This window comes from Argentina silus (genome assembly GCF_951799395.1).
Source record: "Argentina silus genome assembly, chromosome: Y".
Classification (NCBI taxonomy): domain Eukaryota; kingdom Metazoa; phylum Chordata; class Actinopteri; order Argentiniformes; family Argentinidae; genus Argentina; species Argentina silus.
In genome coordinates, this window is record NC_139654.1 from 48,912,713 (window position 1) to 48,932,735 (window position 20,023).

Consider the following 20,023-nt stretch of genomic DNA (forward strand, 5'->3'; position numbering starts at 1 on the left):
TAGACAGACAGACTACAAACAACCAGTAAGATATAGCCTAGCCTACATATTGAATGTCCAACAAAAGTCAAAATAAATGTCAGTTTCACAATGATTTGCATATGCACTGTTACGCTTCACCATAGCTCAAAACTGAGATCATAACTAATGAACAGCAACATTTTATGGGGGGAGATTCAATGACAACCTATTGGCAGTTATTTCTGTAATAAAACATTAAAGGCATTATTCTCTGTAATATCACCCACTGCATGCTATTTGGCTAGTTAGTATCCCTCTCGACCATTGGGTGTAAAAATGAATTTCTGAATTAGTAGTGCACGTACATTACGTGTATCCGGGACCAGTTGGTTAACAAGCTATGCAATGAGTTGGTGTGGTCTCACCAGACAAACTAGCCTGGTATTAAACAAAGTAAGCTTCATGATGAACATCCACCTGCCCTCATCACCTCTCCTCTCTAAAACAGAACAATCTGAACGTCCAACCATCTGAAACACACTAGACTCAACTCAAGCAATAGCTCCAAAAGTCATTTTATTTTAGTGCAAAAATAACATTGTTATCAAATGTTGTACAGGTCTGGTAATCTAAGGTGCTGGCATAAATAGGTAACTTAAAACATGAATAAGCAGTATTAGAAACAAATTTAGGATGAACAAAGGATATGAGGTAAAATGATTTAGGAAACGGTGGAGTGAAAGATGAAGCGTTCAGCGTACTGAAACGAGAACATTCACATTTCATTGGACAAGCACATATTCTGCATTGATGAGGGTAGCCTATAGAAAAAGCTGAGTGACTGATTTGAGTTCCCACAATAATACCAGCAACTCAAGTTCTATCCTAAAAATCGACCTAAATAACAAATTGTGAGATAACGAACCAAATTAGTGATACTTTTCATGAACTCTATATGGGTCTATGGGAATATAGCGGTACATGTTGTACATTTAAAATGTCAAGCCAAGGGTTAAAATAAGAGACAATACCCATAGTCAAATTCAGATTTTTGGTGGTGAGCTGCTATGACTTTCATTACCCTTTTCTTTACTGACATGTTACTTGCGAACATACCTACATATGCAACATGTCTATATTCAAAGATATGCAATACGCTTCTTTAAGTCAGATTGTATTGTTATCCATCATTGGTTTCTAAACTTCCCATATCCATCTCAAATAAAAAAAAAAGGTGCTAAAAATGCTGTTCCATTGGCATGTAGAAAAAAAGGAAAAAGCCAAAAGCTTTGTACGACCAACAAATACTTTCCTAACAATTTGGGTCTTACAGCTCAATGCTAAAGATCCCAAGACTTTCAAGCCACTTTTTTCTTGAAAAAACATTTAGAACATGCTTCAGGATAGCTTACAAAAACTAGGATTACAGAATGCCGGTTCACTGTCCCACATGGCAAACGTTGAAAAACGTTGAACCTCAATACAAGACTCAAGCGATGCCTATCAGATAGATATATCACGTGTAATTATGAGGAAATGACCAGCAGTGTGATGTTACCCTAACACTTGAACAGGTAACAAGAGGTAGAACACACAGCCATTTCCACACAATTGCACCTCCATGGTGGAGAGAGATTGATCAGATGCCGCTGTCACAAGTCTTTGGGCCTTTGTGACCAGCTCTCAGGGTCACATATATATACATCTTTTTGTCAGGGAAACACATGCTCTTATCAGAGGCAAACTTTAGCAGGACCTCGGTCGGTCGGTCTTCAGACAGTTCAGGGCCCAGTGATTCCCCCCCTAATCCAACCAATCCATTCTCACGGTTCTACATCCTACGGGGGTGACCACAGCCTCATAAAAATGTCAAGATGCTACAACTAATTTTACAAACAACAGAACACCTTAGCCTCACACCCATGTCTCATGGATCATTAAACACCCTTCCATTTCCCCCATCCTCCTTGTAGAAGCCATTTTAGACACATTCATACAGCCACAACCACTACTACAGCTCTCACACAGGATCATATATATATATATATATATATATATATATATATACACCTTTTACCCTGGAAACACATGATCTTATCAACGTCACGTCCGTGCCACTGTGGCAGACCCCTCGTTTGAAACTAAACATTTTTTTAAAAATGAACCTTTTTTTTTTAAACCCCCTTTTATTAACCCTAACCCTTCATTATTGAACACAATACTAGCACTAGAGTAGCAGCCTAACCATTTTTTAATTGCCCATTTTAACCCCCTGTATTGAAGTTTTATTTTAAGCCTCATATGCAATTTTGACATAGATGCCTGTATGCCACATAAAGTCATCACCACCCCTCCCAACACCCCTTATCAGTGACAAACTTTAGCTGACCCCCCTATGGTTCTTCAGGCAGTTCAGGGCCCCCCAGGGGGGCCCCCTCCACATCCCCTACCCACCCCTCCCTCCTAACCCATACCTTCCATTCTCACGGATCTACATCCTGTGGGAGGGGCCACAGCCTCATAAATTATGTGACGTCATCACTTTTTGTCACAATGTGTATACTATATTCTCTTCAGCTTGATGATCAGCTTCAGTCTTGTCATACAGAGAGATTCTATCCTTGTGTTCCCGGGTTTTCATCAAGGAGCTACTTATTTTTTTCTCACAAGTCAGACTTGTTGAACCAATGCAGAAGTATTCATCATTGGATTTTTCATCTTGGGGATATTGAGAACAACAACGTATTAAACTAGCGTGTATGCCAGGTATTGAAGTGACACAGACTCAGTCATTTACAGACTATGAGGTTCCCTATTGCCCATTAATTTGAGTCCATTGTGAAGTAGAGAGGCACTTATCAAGGGGGCTTACTGTTGGCTGCAGAACAGTGAGGTCATTTGACAATATTCAACATGTTGGGGAGAAATACTGTTTGGTTTTAGCATAGGGAGGTATCACCACCACTTGCTACCAAATCCCACCTAATAGTCAAATCTTTTTCACCTTCCAGACAATGACAAGTCAAAGGAAGACAGAGAGAAGGAGCAGGAGCTTCTCCAGCAGATCCACAAGCTGGTGGAAACCAGAGACTTCCTGGTGGACAACGTGGAGTTTGAGAGGCTATGGCAAGGGTCTGTACACTGGCCTTAGGAGGTTCTGGGAGGTGTGAAGCAGGAAGCAGGAAGAGACGGGTGATAATTGATTAGTTCTGAGGCATGTGAAGAAGAAGAAGAAGAAGAAGAAGAAGAAGAAGAAGAAGAAGAAGAAGAAGAAACACAGGGAGGAGGGGAGGGGAGGGGAGGGGAAGAGAGGAAGGGGGAGAGGGGAGGGGAAGAGAGACAGGTGAGGAAAGGAGGAGGGGAGGGGAGGAGAGGGGAGAGGGAGACAAGAGGAGAGGGGAAGAGAGACGGCTGAGGAAAGAAGGAGGGGAGGAGAGGAGAGACGGGTGAGGAAAGGAGGAGGGGACGGAGGGGAGGAGAGGGGAGAGGGGGGGGGAGGAGAGGGGGAGAGAGAAGACAGAGCCTGGGGCCATGGAAAGAAGCAGCAAGAGATGTTTTAGCTCTACTCTCATCATCCTGTTTCTCTCCTCCTCAACAGGGAGAAAGAGGAGGATAAAGAGATGGCCGATTTCCTCAAGTCCAAGTTTCCCAAAAGTTTGAAGAAGAAGGGTATGTATTATTATCAGCAGTAGTAGTAGTATTATTAGTATTAGTATTGTTATTATCATTCACAGCATTCAGTTATTGAATGGGATTGAGGGGATTTGTTGACCTTGATTTGTTGAACAATGACCTTCATTTCATTTAATCTCATCTAGATGTTCACCAGGAGTAAGAGTCTCATTCTTTAGGACTATTTTTGGAAAGCGACTCTTTCTCTAGGCAGCCAGTGAAAGGGAAACAAAGCATTTATATTTCAAATGATGTATTGGCCACATCAATAGGCTGAACATGTTTTCATCATCTCATCATCAGGTTCATACGGTGTGACATTATCTGAAGTGCTGTGTTCCAATATCACTAACACACACACATAAGATGAAGCAGTGTGTTGACCAGGCATTCTAGGGTATATGCTAGTGTGGCTATTGGACCACATCCACGGTGTGTGTTCTTGTCCTAGGTGGTCCGTCCCCAGGCAGTAGGACGACCTCCAGCCCAGCAGACCTCGTCCCCCTTCACTAAGACAGGCCTGACCCTGCTGAAGGAGTGCTGCGGCTTCACCTGCTCCAACTCCGAGGGCCCCCTCACACACAGGGCTCCACAGACCCAAGATGGCGTCACAGTTTCAGCTTTTCAACCAGAGAAAGACTTGAAGCATGGAAGGACAACAAGCAAGACTGAGAAGAACAAGAATGGTAACGGAGAGAAAGGATGTTAACAGGATTGTGTTAAAAGAGATTGGCAGGATCGTTGTGTGATTTTTTTTCTACTATGTGTCTTTTCTGAGCTCTTTCACTCCCTCCTTCTCTCTCTCTCTCTCTCTCTCTCTCTCTCTCTCTCTCTCTCTCTCTTCTTGTCAAAATCACATCGGCTTCAGCATTTGTGAACCTGTCCCAACATAGAGATTTACATGAACCCCATCACCAGGAATTGCAGGCATGATACTGAATGAAAAAAGGTCTTGCTAAGTGATGCTTGTCCTCATTGTATAACATATGCATTTCCGCACACTAAAACAACAAACTTGATAAACAATGCACATCCATAGGCATCGAGGCTATTAACACCACCTACCTTAGTTTGAATGGCTATGTTCATTCAGGACTGTGCTTTATCTCTGCTCTCCGAAGCACTATTTTAGCCTATACTCTTTACATTCTGAATGACTGCAGTTGCCTTTGATCACCGGCTTAATAGTTTATTACTCAGAATTAGTTGACGGACAGACTGAGAATAGTTATTAGCAAATCAAAGGATAGACGGTCACTGCCCAGGGTCAGCGAGTCATGCTATGACACATGCTACTGAAAAAAACATTATAAAGTGCCTTCGGAAAGTATTCAGACCCCTTCACCTTTTCCACACTTTGTTGTGTTATAGACTCAGTTTAAATTAAATTAAAATAATTTGCCATGAATCCACACACAATACCCCAGACTGACAAAGAGAAAACAGGTTTTTAGTAATTTCAGTAAATTGATTAAAATTGAAATATAGAAATACCTCATGTACAAAACTATTCAGACCCTTTGCTTTGACACTCCTAAAATTAGCTAAAATGCCAAAATGTCATCAACAAATCACTCAATAAGTTGAATTGAGTGCATCTAAATGCAAGGATAATAGTTAATGTAATTTTGGAATATTTGTTTTTATAGGGTCTCTGATTTGCATAGGAATCAATTACACACTGTGGATCAGGTTGTCATTACAAACTGAGCAAATGGAGAGGAACACAACTGCTCAGGAATGCGACACTGAGGCCTGGGGAGACTTACACAAATCTACAAAGTGTCTGAAATACTTAAAGGGTCTGAATACTTACATGAGGTATTTCTGTATTTAAATTTTTATAAATTTACTGAAATTTCTAAAAACCTGTTTTGGCTTGGTGATTCTGGGGTATTGTGTGTGGATTGATGGCAGATTCTTTTAATTTAATCTATTTTAAATTGAGTCTATCACACAACAAAATGTGGAAAAAGTGAAGGGGTCTGAATACTTTCCGAAGGCACTGTAATTAGTGTTTGGCGCTAATGTTGTGCTCGCAGTTGACATTAAGCAACTCTCCTAGTAGTTAATTAATTATCACGGATTTGACGTCCTGTCCAATTAGAAGAGACCTTTATCAGAGAAGAACTGCACACGAGCCGAGCCCAGACGATGAGTCATCATAGCGTCATCACACTGCTCTCATCTGCTCTTCTTCTCCTTGTTCAAAACAGAATTGAATTAACATCTATCTAACTTTTATTTGTCCCCTCAGGTGAAATAAGGATACAAATCTTATTGTATCCAAATGACCACGATACATCAGGCTATAGACTATTGGCCCACCATATTACTGCACACTGCACCTACAAAAGACTATTGTTGAGTCTGCTTATTAGCATAAAAGTGCCACCTATGTGGCTAGGGCAGCTTAGCTTAGTATACAATTCAGCATTAAAAGTGGCCACCTAAAGTATATGTCCTCCATTAGTTCTGTGTGGATCTCCAGTTTATTTAAACCCTTTAGTCTTGTCAGTAATGACCAGGCAGTGTTCAGAGGCAGCCAGACAGTTCAGTGTCAGGTGTTCATACGCGACACCACACATGGATATGGGAGTTGTTGACCGTTCAACCCTTGCTAGCTATTCTGTGTATTCAATGTACTGTAGCATCCTTGTGCTAATGGAATGAGCACCTTGGAGAGAGTGCAATACAGTAAGTGCGCACTTCATAGGGGACATCGTGGAGTGTGGAGGGTGGCGGGTGGGTGAGTCCAGGGCAATGGTGGATACATGGGTGGGCGTACACTCATGCCGCCGCTGCGATCAAGGGCTCATACACAGAGCAGTCACCATAGCAACCCCATCATCCAGGCAGTCCATATATACAACGTATACAATAGTGTGAAACACCACACCTGGCAAATATATATATACATACAGTGTTGTATGTGATCTTGAGATCTTGGGAAACAGTTTGGACAGGACTCTGATAAATAGAGATAAGATACCTGGTCAGGTTTGTCTTACCCATATAGGTGAATGCAACCACACCATCACAGCATGTAATCAACCATGTGTAGTGCCAGCGATGGTACATTAAGTTAGATTTCATTCTAATTGGGAGTTAATCCGAAATGAGCTAAGCAACGCTGCGTTGGCGAAGGAATGTGATATTACCTGCTGCTGTGGTACAATGCTGGGTAATTCAAATTGTCATATTGAATTCTCTCTCTCTGTCTGTGTACACTGTGTGTGTGTGTCTCTCCCCTGTATCTTTCTCCCCTACCTGTCTCTCTCACTCTGTCTCTCTCCCTCTGTCTCTCTCCCTCTGTCTCCCTCCCTCTGTCTCTCTCCCTCTGTCTCTCTCTCTATCTATCTGTGTACACTGTATGTGAGTCTGTCTCCCCTCCCCCAGTCTGTCTCTCTGTCTCTGCCTCTCTCTCCCACCCCACTTCTTTTCTCTCTAATTTTCTGCCCTGCTATTGACCTCGCTCCTCTGCTGACTTCTGTACTCTGTGCCTCAGAAACCTTGTTTGGAGATCTTTGAGCATCAGAAACTCATGTATTTTTCATGCAGTCTATTGTACGAAATGCTGACCGTCCCTGAAAGACTGTATTTTCAGTAAAATGAATGTTTCATATTTCTGAATATTTCTGTATTTCATATTCAAGACCTGCAGTGTCTAATGACTGCATTATGTCCATGGATCAAGGTTGTACCTGTATACTCCATGACACTGTCTTGTACACCTGAACTGTTCACCTCACTGTTTAATGGCTTTCTCACCACAAACCTGGTAATGCAATAATTGCCCTTATTATAGGAGGTTACAGTCTTTCCAAAGGAATCCAGCTGAGAGATGCTTATGGACTATCATCAATAAACACACACACACACACACACACACACACACACACACACACACACACACACACACACACACACACACACACACACACACACACACACACCTCTTGATAGTAAAGGCACCCATGATAATTTCCTCATTTCCAACACAGAGGTGAGATTACTCTTAATGGCCATCATAGTATGAACATATTACAACTCCATTCACATTGGGGGGAATTGAATGGGGAACAAGAGTGGGGTTTTATTAAAAAGCCCTAACAGTTACACAAGAGGATTTAGAAGACAGAATGGCACAGCAGGGCCTTGTTCAGGTTGCCCCTAAACAGTGCCTGACTGAAAATCTCTCTCAGGCTGCATTGTGGCCTAATAACCACTTTCTCCCTATTAGATTATTTCTGACGACAGAGAATGAAACGCGGTGTCCGAGGGGAAAATTGATCATGAGCTCACATTAATCCAATGGAATAATGTTTTTTTTTTTTTTTTTTAATTTTAAATTAAAATTAAAAAATAAATGGTGTGGCTCGTTCAGGGTCAGATGTTGATTGTGTGATGTGATTTCTTCCACTTGTTCTGTTTCAGTTGGGGGTGTCAAATGGACTGGTAAGAGATCAAAGTGATATGTACATGATAATACATTCAGAACATCATTACTAAATACTGGAGATGTGATCATTAGGGCATATCAAACAGAATGTCAATTAACATTCATGCTCAGCAACGCCACCCTTTGGTCAATGCAGGAGCTCCGTAATGCTCTGGGCTTCCCAAACACAGGCCTACCAAATAAATGATAGAAGATGGTTTTACTCTATTTTGAAATATATTAATAGCATGTAGAGCAATGGTAAGTGTTTCCTTTTCAATGGACGCGGTTTTCCTACAGTTGCACCAGTAGTACAAAAGCACAAGTGAGGGATGGAAGACTTAGGGAACTCACTGCACACTGCAATACCAGTAGGATAACCATCACCGGTATATCAACCTCACTTCTAGGATTCTCAATAAAGCAGGTTGAGTTATAAAGTTTACAATGTTCTTTAAAATTAAAGTTGTCACTATCAAACTGAAACTCCAGCTGGGAAGTGGCTTTAACGAAAGATGTCAAAATGAACATTGTCTTAAACAAACAAGGAAAAGAACAGCGGCAGGCATAGCGATTATCTGAAGAGACAGAAACCTGGAGTTAGTTCTCATTTACCACCAGCCTGCATTTAAAACTCAATGATGTTGCTTCAAATATGACAGACACATGCTGACAGAACACCAGCCCACAACTTGCTTTCCCTAGGGAATATATAGGTACACTTTTAGAATCATTACATCATACAATGAATTTAAGCATTTTCTATAAAAATAAAATTAAAAAAATGCAGTGTTGTCAAACATAACATCATGACACATCCAACCACCTACAACAATTGTCACACACATGGTAAGGACCCCACAAAACTCGTCTCTCCAAATGCCTGATTACAAAGCTTTAAATAGGGCACACAGGAAATTACCCAGCCAATGGCATTTTGACACATGGTAGACCAATTAAGGTCCTACCTGCTACAATAGGTTCTCAAAAACTCTTTAAATGCTCCTTCTCCTTTTACAAGACCCAACGTGCAGCATTTGGATAGCTTTCCACAGTAAAGGGCGTATCATCCATAAAGTAGAGCTCTATAATCCTGTCTCTCAGTCAGAACACAATGAAAAGGGCAGAAGGCTTATTTGCAAGCTGATGTTTACAGCTCACAATTCATAAATAGACAACACAAATAAAAACATCCTATTTTCTCTCTCATCACTGGGTGTGTGTGTGTGTGTGTGTGTGTGTGTGTGTGTGTGTGTGTGTGTGTGTGTGTGTGTGTGTGTGTGTGTGTGTGTGTGACGCAGGTGATGCAGAAACTTTTTTGACATTTAATGTCAGGACTCAAACAGTATATTTATCTCTCAAATGTGTTTGTTTGTCACACAATAATTTAACACTGCAGGTAGTATGGAGTGTTAACAGTTCTGCATGTGGCAGTTTCTGCACAGCTTCTGCATGGCTATTTTATTTTCTAGCAGTTTCACAGTAAACTTATTTTCAGAACATTCATTAAAAACTCAAAAAAGGGTTTTAGTCAGAGGGGGTAATGGGGTAAGGCCTCCACTATCGCCCCCCAGTGGCAGGGTGAGGGTTAGTCTTTTGGTCCATTCCACAGAGATTCTCTGAACAGCATTGATCAAAACCTGATCAGGTGGAGGTGGAAATCAGAGGATGGGCTGATTGGAATGCATGGAATAAGTAATGGTATAAAACATACATGAAACACATGTGTTTGATACCATTTCTTACTCCATTCCATGCATTTCAATGAGCGTGTCCTCCGATTTCTACCTCCACCAGCCTCCACTGATCTACATTACTATGCAACATACTGTATCTGAAATAACTTGGTGTGTTATGAAGATGATGCAGTGGATCTGTACCAGATTAGTATCATTGATAATAGAAAATCCTCTCTTATCAAGTGTAATCAAGTGCAAAATTGCAATTAGCATGATCTGTAAAAATTTACTAATTCAAAATGTTGATCATCAAAATCCATTTTAGTTTATTTTCATCTCCGCGGCATTCCGCTGCCTCTCTCCTGCATTCTGCAGGTTCTCCGCGGCATTCCGCTGCCTCGCTCCTGCATTCTGCAGGTTCTCCGCGGCATTCCGCTGCCTCTCTGCTGCAATCTGCCGGTTTTCCGCAGCATTCCTGTGCCTGTCTCTCTCCCTCTCCATCCGTCAATACAGTCTGAAAGCATATAACAAAATATATTGGACTAGAATTAAACAAAATCAAGCAGAGCATTTCAGATGTATATCTTACCACAGTGGCCAGGAGTGGTCCAGTAGTATGTGAGCTGAAGCCCCACCAGACACTTGAGGTAGGTCTCCACACCTCCATGAGCAATTGCTACCCGGAGGCCAGAGCCTGTAATCTGCTCCATCTCGGTCAGGATGCTCTGGACGAGCATGGAGACTTGAGAATGATGGATAAGTCCATGACTGACCTCCTCTACTGCCTCAATCCAGGGGAAGGAGCAGAGAATGTTGGTTACCTCGACCCTTGGACCTCGGCGGACAATGGTCTCCTTGACAGTCTGTACTACCACACTGTACAGACCCTCAAGGTGGTCAGGGACGAGGTGGGAGGAGGCCATCTTCTTTTTAAACGCCATCTCACTAACTGCGTTCCGGACCACCGCCCTGGCATCGAAAGGGGTGCCATCAAAGTCGAGGAGGCTGAAGTTGTTTGATGCCTCCTCAAACTTCATAAATACGGCCCGCACCATGTCCCGTGACACATCCTTACTTAATGCGGTGAGACGTGCCACGGGGACATCACCAAACTGCCTCAGGTACTTTGACGCAGCTTGGGCTACCAGGCCATAGATGTCTTCGACGGCAGCACGTTTTCTGGCCTCCGCCTTGGCCCTATCCGACTGCCTGATTGGCATTGGCCCTGGTCCGTCCTCTACTAGGTGCTTGAGTGATATCCTCACCACCTCTGGGATGAGGTGATCTCTGGCAGAGCCGAGGAACGCCTGCAGAGGGATGGACAACTCCTCCCTCTTCGCGGAGTGAACAGGGCCTCTCCTCCCGCGCCTGTTGCCCCTCTTGGGCCCAGCTGTGATGGAGGCTGGGAATCCAGAGAAGACGGGGAGGAGGATTTTGTGAGCAGTTGTCTCTGCTGCCGGGCAGAACTTTTCTAAAAAAAGCTGCAGTCCCTCAGTGGTTATCTTCATAGGAGAGGGAGAGAGAGAGAGAGAGAGAGAGAGAGAGAGAGAGAGGGAGAGAGAGGGAGAGAGAGAGAGAGAGAGAGAGAGGGAGAGTGAAAGAGAGTTAAATCAACTTAACCAAGGCCTTTCTGGTGTTCCTATAGAATACAACAGGATGTTGTCATACATACTGTTCTGTAGAACTGCCTTGAGAGGCGCTGTTCTCTCTGGAGCTCCTTCTCCATCTTGTCCAGACGGAGGAGCCTCTGTGCAGTCCAGGCCTGTAAAACAAATGATGTCAGTTTCAACAGTGCTTACTGGTCAAGAATAAACTCACCACAATGTTTGTGATTCTCAGTGAATATAAACAGTATGTTGGCCTACTATGCTATAATCCTTACCACTTCAGCCAGATAAAGCTCCCTTAGCTCTGTGCCCTGACTGAAGTCATGACACCTCCTATGAAAAAAGGAAAACATTTGTCAGTTCTCTCTCTCTCTCAACAAATTGTGCATATATAATTCTAACACATCTAGTTTCTAACTTTAAAGTAAATCTAAAACTGAAGAGTACAACCTAGCAAGCAGTTGATAATTATCTATTTATGAGCACCAAAGCTTAACTTATTCTTCCAGGAAGAGACTCCCAGCCATCAGCCAATCCTTCATGTGGCCGAGGGTGATGTTGGAGGGCACTTTCCTCTGGTCCTTCATGGCCAGGAACAGTCTCATGAGCTTTTTCTGCAAGATAGAGTTCTCCATTAGTACCTAAAGCAGCAAATATGAGGCAAAACATATTTTCTTTGGAAAATAAGTATAACTTACGTCGGCCAGAAACTGTGCCTTATCCATCGAGGACAAGGCCTCATTGGATAGATCAGAGTCCATTGCTAGAGAAAAAGACAATAAGTAATTTAGCTTAAACTCTGTCAACAACACTGCATAATAGTTGTCATCAATTTCACACACAAAAAAAAGGTTAGAGTAATGTAAGAAGATACACACCTGACTAAGAACAAGTAATGTAAATATTATAATTAAACGCAGAAAGTCCTATTAAAAGACGTTTAGGCGGTAGGTCACTTGGTGTCCAATAAATTCTGATTGATGCAAACCTGTCTTTCTAGAATGTTTATGCATGGGATCTTGAGCACTGTGACGCGCTCATTATTGCACAGTGCGCGGTACGGGCTATGTAGGTCTAATATTCTGTGTTCAGGGCAAAATGATGTAATATGAATTGATTCAAAATACCATTGTAAGTTATCATTGTAAACTATTTCCACCCAGCAGTGCTAGCTAAGTGCTAACAGGATTTACAATCAGGTTTTACACTTGGTAACATGATGCACCGTAATTGAGTGGCGACATTGTGCACCAAGTACGCTAGACCGAGTATGGTGCGTAAATGTTGCCATATGTCTAGTTAAAAGGCGAAACACCGATCCCTATTCCAAAAGCCCCCAGCCTATTTGAGAAATGTTGGGAGCAAGGCGCACGATACAGGCTACAATATATTAATGGATAAAATAATGATTCTGATTGGCCATTACCGTTGTAGCCTGGATTCAGTCTAATATAATCCAATCGATAGAAAACAGACGATTGTATCACTGAAACAATCTCCACCGAGCAGTGCCAACAGGCATTTTGAATCTAATTTTATGCACCACAACTTAGTGGCACAGGCAACGTTGCGTGGATAGCCGATGGTTCTGAATTGCCATGCGTCCATGAACAGCCCTAAAGCCTAATCTAAATCTAAAGGCATTTAGCCAGTTGCATAGAATTTGTGTGACATTAATATCTCAGACTATAGACTGGTACCCAGGCCAGCTGTAGTGTCGAGTGACAAACACACACACACACACACACACTTCTATGGTGGGTACGCACGCACGCACATGGGCACGCAGAAGCGCATACACACACTACTAGGCCGACTTGTAGTGTGGATACACATGCAAGCACGTAAGCACGCACGCACGTAAGCACGCACACAAACACAAACACACGCTCGCTCGCTCGCTCGCACACACACACACACACGCACGCGCACCCACACAGACACACACTTCTACTGTACTGTGAGTAATCCAGCAATACCAAATAACAACTATAGGCAGGTATCAGTTGAGGGCAATAGTACGCACGCATGCAAGTAAGCACGCTCGCACACACACACACACATACACACACGCACACACACACACACACACTTTTTGGGGGGGTAATCGAGCAGCACAGCTATGGGCAATCAGTTGTAGGCAACAGTTCTAAAAAATACTTTTCAACAAAACTAAAAAACAGTCAACTTAAAATACTTGTTGGTATTTAGATGCCTACCTTACCGCGTACAAGACCAGGCAGGTAATGTTGGGTTTTGATTGCCGCATCTAGACAACTAGTAGGTACACATTACAGAGAGCGCTAATGCAAGAGGTGTGTTTAGTTATCGCGTTGGTGTCGAATACTGACTGAATGATCCAAAGTTCTGTCTCTCAAATTCTGTATGACGCGCTCATTATTACGTCGCATGGTGGGCCTAATACGTACATCCAGAATCACACACACACACACACACACACACACACACACACACACACACACACACACACACACACACACACACACACACACACACACACACACACACACACACACACACACACACACACACACACACACACACACACTTCTACTGTGGGTACGCACGCACGCACGCACATAGGCACGCAGACGCGCATACACACACTACTACTAGTAAACAAGAGATCCTGGGTTCGAATCCCAGCGGTGCCTTACATTTCTGCTTGCACTCACAGCAGTGGCTGTAAGTATCCGGTGGAAAGGGCTACCGGGCCAACACGAGATTAGGACAAGGTGGCCGAGTGGTTAAGGCGATGGACTGCTAATCCATTGTGCTCTACACGCGTCGGTTCGCATCTCATTCTTGTCGCACAGCCATGCTTCTTTGCCAGCTTGGACGACCGTAGCCGTGGAAACAGAGGAGGTGGAGAAACAATGTAAAGCGTGCGGCGCATGCTTCGGAGACCACATTCAGACGGACGTCGTCCAACAGCTTCTTTGAGCACAGAGACAGCTTCAACCTCGGCGGGGTTCGAACCGACGCTTTCAACGAGACTGAAGTGTCATTCTTGCGCCTTTGGATACGCAGGCATGGGCCCCTCGGGAAAAGGTCACTTAACTTGCATTGGCCGGGAATCGAACCCGGGTCAACTGCTTGGAAGGCAGCTATGCTCACCACTATACCACCAATGCACTCATGAGACCAGGCAGGACCGCAACAATGATATGACCATTCACGACCACCACATTCATATGCCCTCCAGGACTCACCATTTCAACATTTTGCAGGGTCTTTGTTGTCACTTTTATTTCATGGGCTGGATTACTCAGTAAAAAAGGGAGGGGGGTGGGGGGGGGCGAGAAAAATGTTACAACAATGCAAACACAGTGGAAGTAAACTCCCTGCTTTTTGCCAACGTTGCGTACGCGAATGAAATAGTCCTTTTTTTATCCAGACAGTGCGGACACTTCCCACAACCTGAGGCTCCGTTGCGGTGGAGGGGCAAGGTGTTGTCCGATGGTTCGTTGGTCTAGTGGTATGATTCTCGCTTTGAGTGTGAGAGGTCCTGGGTTGAAATCCCGGACACGCCCTTTGACGAAACCTTTCACAAGCTGGGTCCGCCAAATGAAAGTCCTTTGGCTCAAAGGTTCAACAAATGTTTCCCCAGGTAGCAGCAAAATTCCACTGTTAAAAAGCCTTTCCTCACGTCCTGGCTTTAAGTATCCGGTGGAAAGGGCTACCGGGCCAACAGGAGCGTAGGACGAGGTGGCCGAGTGGTTAAGGTGATGGACTGCTAATCCATTGTGCTCTGCACGCGTGGGTTCGAATCCCATCCTCGTCGCACAGCCATGCTTCTTTGTCAGCTTGGACGACCGTGGGCGTGGAAACAGAGGAGGTGGAGAAACATCCTTCAGAGACCACATTTAGACAGACGTCGTCCAACAGCTTCTCTGAGTACGGAGACAGCTTCAACCTAGGCGGGGTTCGAACAGACGCTTTCAACGAGACCGAAGTGTCATACTTGCGCCTTTGGATATGCAGCCATGGGCCCATCGGGAAAAAGACACCAAACGCCAGGAATCGAACCCAGGTCAACTACTTGGAAGGCAGCTATGCTCACCACTATACCACCAATGCGCTCACGAGTCCAGGCAGGACCGCAACAATGATACGACCATTCACATTCATATGCCCTCCAGGACTCACCATTTCAACATTTTGCAGGGTCTTCGTTATCACTTTTATTTCATGGGCTGGATTACTCAGTAAAAAAGGGAGGGGGGGGGAGAGAAAAATCTTACAACAATGCAAACACAGTGGAAGTAAACTAGCTGCTTTTTGCAGACAGGGCGGACACATCCCCCAACCTGAGGCTCCATTGCGGGGGAGGGTCACCCATTAGAAGGTGGCTCATTGGTCTAGGGGTATGATTCTCGCTTAGGGTGCGAGAAGTCCTGTGTTCAAATCCCGGACGAGCCCTCTGATTTAGCCTTTCACCAGCTCGGACGATACCATCAAAGTGTCTTGGGGCGACCGTGGGCGTGGAAACAGAGGAGATAGAGCTTAATGCTTAAGCTTGGTGCTTAATCCCTGAGGTGACACAATGTGTCTCTAAACGATAGTCGACAGAACATCACTACTTATCAATGCATTAGTCATGATATATGAAACATTGATAGTGGTAAGAAAAGCATGTTTATTAGATTGTGACATAATAGGCATTTGCACAACATTTGGGCAACTGTAACAACTGAGGTATTCTTACTATCTTTGTATCTTAATGGAACATTGAATTAATTCAACCAGTATGTGTTATCTGTCTAGTGCTTCTATGGAGATTGGCTGTACTGTTCCAAATAGAACAAGAAACTAGAGGGGGGAGTTAGAGTACAGCAGAGATGCTGGACACATTTCTTTTTTCTTTTAAAATGTTATTATTCAGGTAATTGACACTGTCTGTTATGTGTAGGACTTTTCCAATTTGTTCCATGCAGTTGTCATGGTGACAATGGACAATGTATCTGTCACAGAATGTGTGATTATGTCATAAACCAACATGATGACATCACATGCAAAATGAAGACAAAGTAAAGACAGATTCACCAGAACCTTCAGTATTGACTCCACCTTCAGAGACAACTGGATTTAATTTGCATAAACGTGGTCAAAATCCCGATAACAGAAGATGGGGGTACTCACTCTGGTGAGTTTTGAGAACTTTTATGATACTAAGAATTTGTGTTAAATAGTTTTATTCTTGGTGAAAAAACATTTCATTACATTTGTTGTGTCCTGAAGGATTGGACTCTAACATTCATGTTAAGTAAGTGATTTTCAATGTTTAATTCTGTCCTGTCAGATGTGTCCTTGGAACCCGTTCCGGACGGGTCAAACATTGGGTTGGATATTGCGGCCTATGAGCTTTTCTGCGATTGGCTCCAACATTCACGTGACCTCCTGCCTAACGGGCAGATTATCCACTATCATGGACCAGACTGCCAATGCCCGGAGCAGCGTCACCTGGGTGGCCGTCTCCCAGCGTTAAATTACCAGGCGCACTATACCCAGATGCAAAGTCCCCATGTGGGCCATGACCAGGTGGAGGGCCACCAGGTGATCCGTCAACAGGTGCAGATTGAGTGGATGCAGGGACCTCATATACCCTCCCCACCTTCTAGACTGATGTGGTTCCAGGATGGGTCCTTTGGATCGCGGACCCCGAGGAGTTTATCGACCCAGAGCTGGGCCTCATAGTGATCCCAGAGCGGCGGGTACACCAGGGCGAGCTGCCTTACCTCTACCCACAGATGCTGTGGTACCAGCAGGGATGCTTGTACCCGGTCGATCCTATGGTCGTTGTGAACCCTCCCAGGGAAATGGAACCCATGGCAGAAGAATCAGAGGAGTCAGAGGACTCTGATAATGATAATGATAATAATAATGATGATGATGATGATGATGACGACGATGATGATGATGATGATGAAGACAATGAGGAGGATGGTGCTGAAGAGGTCATCGAGGCCCCCCTCGTCCACAGGCCATTGGAGAGGGCCTGTAAAAGAAATAGGGACATCTATATTAGTGAGAGTGAGAGTGAGAGCGAGAGCGACGATGGCGGTGCTTCTAAGCGCCAGAGACGGTCAGATGAGACTGACTCTGAGGAGGAGTGGTCCCCCAGCTCAAGGCCTGGCACCTCAGGAGTGTCAAGGAAGAGGAGCAGGGACGACGATGATGACGGCGACAACAAACGCACTAAGAGGCAGCGTCCTCTGTGAGAAACAGACTGTTGTAACTCTGAACGGTGTTCCATTCAAGTGTCTCACAAACTTGTCCAAAAAGGATTTTTCCCACAAGAAATTGACCAAAAAGCATCAGCGGGATTACAATTATAAATTATCAAGTCTTTCACACAAATAAAGGTTTTATTAAACCCAAATTCTATATGATTCTTGTGTCCTTCATACAACCATCAACCACAACAATCAATCAATCAATGCAATGAATAGCTAGGTGTATTCTTTTAACTGAGATCACTAGGTTGAAATAGAGAGACTCATTGTTTAGAACAGACAGATCAACGTCTGCTCTTGAATGTCTTGGGTCATCCTCTGGGTATTGTCGACAGAGTCTAAACTGTGACCATCACTGACCTGTCTGAACAGGATGCTGGGCCATACTGGTGTGGAGTGAATGTTAAGAGAACCGAAGCGGGCTTCATCGCACTGATTAGTCAGGTGCAACTGCATGTTGAAGGTGAGTGACTGAAAGGTCGACCAGGACCGAAAGAACGAATAAAAGAAGGAACATTGTAAATAAACGGGGTTTTCCCTTATCACCACCACCGAATCCGCCTCTGTGTTTAGGACCTTTGTTACAGTGGCTCCCAACGAGGGGCAAGGAGGCGGATTCGGTGGTGATAAGGGAAAACCCTGTTTATTTACAAAATGTCTTCTTTTATTCGTTCTTTAGGTCCTGGTCGACTTTTCAGTCATAGCTTTTCAGCCCCTTTCTCCCCCAAAGCAGAGGCACACACATCTTAAACCATTTCGTTAACGAGGCTTCATTCTCAACAGGTGCGCAACGAAGCCTCGCTTCCGTAACCCTTGCCACGGTCCTGTAGCTCCCTCTACAGGCCGAACGCTGCATGTCCCCCCACAATTGATTTGATTCATAACCATTTTTATTGACAATGAAGTGTATGGCGATAAAATCTTATGATTGATGACAGGTAGAAAGATTTGATTGATTATAAAATATTGCTCCTAGTCCCATGACAGAATTTCACAGTTAGATGTATTGCTCCTAGTCCCATGACAGACTTTGACAGTTAGATTGACATTCTTCCTCTTGTTGGCCTCAGATGGTGACCAAGAAGCACAGGGCCATGGGGGACAGGACAGTGAGTGGCTGTCTCGCCTCAAGACCTCTGCCACCACTGGGGTTTGGCCCTCTGATGTAGGGGACAGGCCAGCCCCCAGTCAGAATAGGTGGTATGCTCTCTACCATAAGGTACATTTTGTCTGTGAAATACACCAACAGATTAAACAGATATAGGCTAGGTTGTATATGCCATGACATTGAGCATACCATTTGGTTACAGATTGAGAAATGTCCAGTGCAGACCCGCGGCCAGACATCGTTGTTTGGTGGGCCAGAGTTGTGTCTGTGGATTTCACTCCCAGAAGGTAATGAAGGGACATCAGATGTAACTATTTATCATGCTGAAAAAGGATTCCATTGTCAGTAGTCTTGATACTTGTTGTATCTGTATGTCTTCAGCAGCCAGCCAGTGTTCCACCGGCACCCACATCTACCTCCGTGCCTGCTGCTGCCACGGTCCAGGGTCCAGCTCCACCTCGTGCCACGGCCCCTGCAGAGACCACAGACTCAGTCTCTGTCCTCTGTGGCCTACATTGACTGTGTCAATGGTAAATATTTCCATAACATTTTGCCAAACGTTATCCATCTATTTTATCAAAGCACTGTTTTGCCATTCATTATTATCCTGACCAATTTCACTTGCCATTCTTCTCTTCAGTTTTATAAACCTCGGTTTGGAGGGGCATCTGGTGCTGCAGCCAAACCAAACCTTGTGGCTAGGAAGCCTGTTGAGGTATTACATGAATTTGTTCGTCTTAATATCTCTGTGTTATTAGTGTAACTCGTGTGTGACTAATGTGGCTTATGCCTACAATCACATAGATACATGCACAATCACAATATACTCTCCTGGTGTACTCTACCTTTCCTCTCCCTCACAGTCTCTGTCCAGCCCTGTTACTACCTCTGCTGGTAGTGCCAGCAGTGCTACGGCCTCCATGAGGACCCCCTCCTCTGTACCCAAGTCCCCCTCCAGCCCTGCTACAGCCTCCATGAGTACCCCTTCCCCTGTATCCTAGTCCCTGTCCGTCCCTGCTACGGCCTCTATGAGGACCCCTTCCCTTGTACGACCCATGTCCCCCTCCAGCCCTGCCTCCACCTATATTAGGACCATCTCCCCTTTCTCTCTGCCTCCATCGTTTAGAATACATACTGACAAATAAACTAGTAGATAATGGAAGAGAAGCCTCAATTTCTCTCTCTCTCTTTCTTTTCCCTCTTTTTTCTCCTTTTTCACACCCTCTTCCCCCCCTAAACAGACTATTGTTCCACAGCTTTGGTGCAGTCGGTAGAGCATCAGACTTCTAATCTGAGGG

At 44.2% G+C, this 20,023-nt stretch overlaps 1 pseudogene across 1 annotated transcript; it reads left to right on the plus strand.

The window, feature by feature from the left end:
- The first annotated feature begins 2,720 nt into the window (after window positions 1-2,720).
- Window positions 2,721-4,342, plus strand: LOC310824170 (bMERB domain-containing protein 1-like; annotated as a pseudogene). The gene is made up of 4 exons: window positions 2,721-2,727; window positions 2,973-3,087; window positions 3,560-3,630; window positions 4,085-4,342. The product of its transcript is annotated as a bMERB domain-containing protein 1-like (transcript).
- The last annotated feature ends 15,681 nt before the right edge of the window (window positions 4,343-20,023 follow it).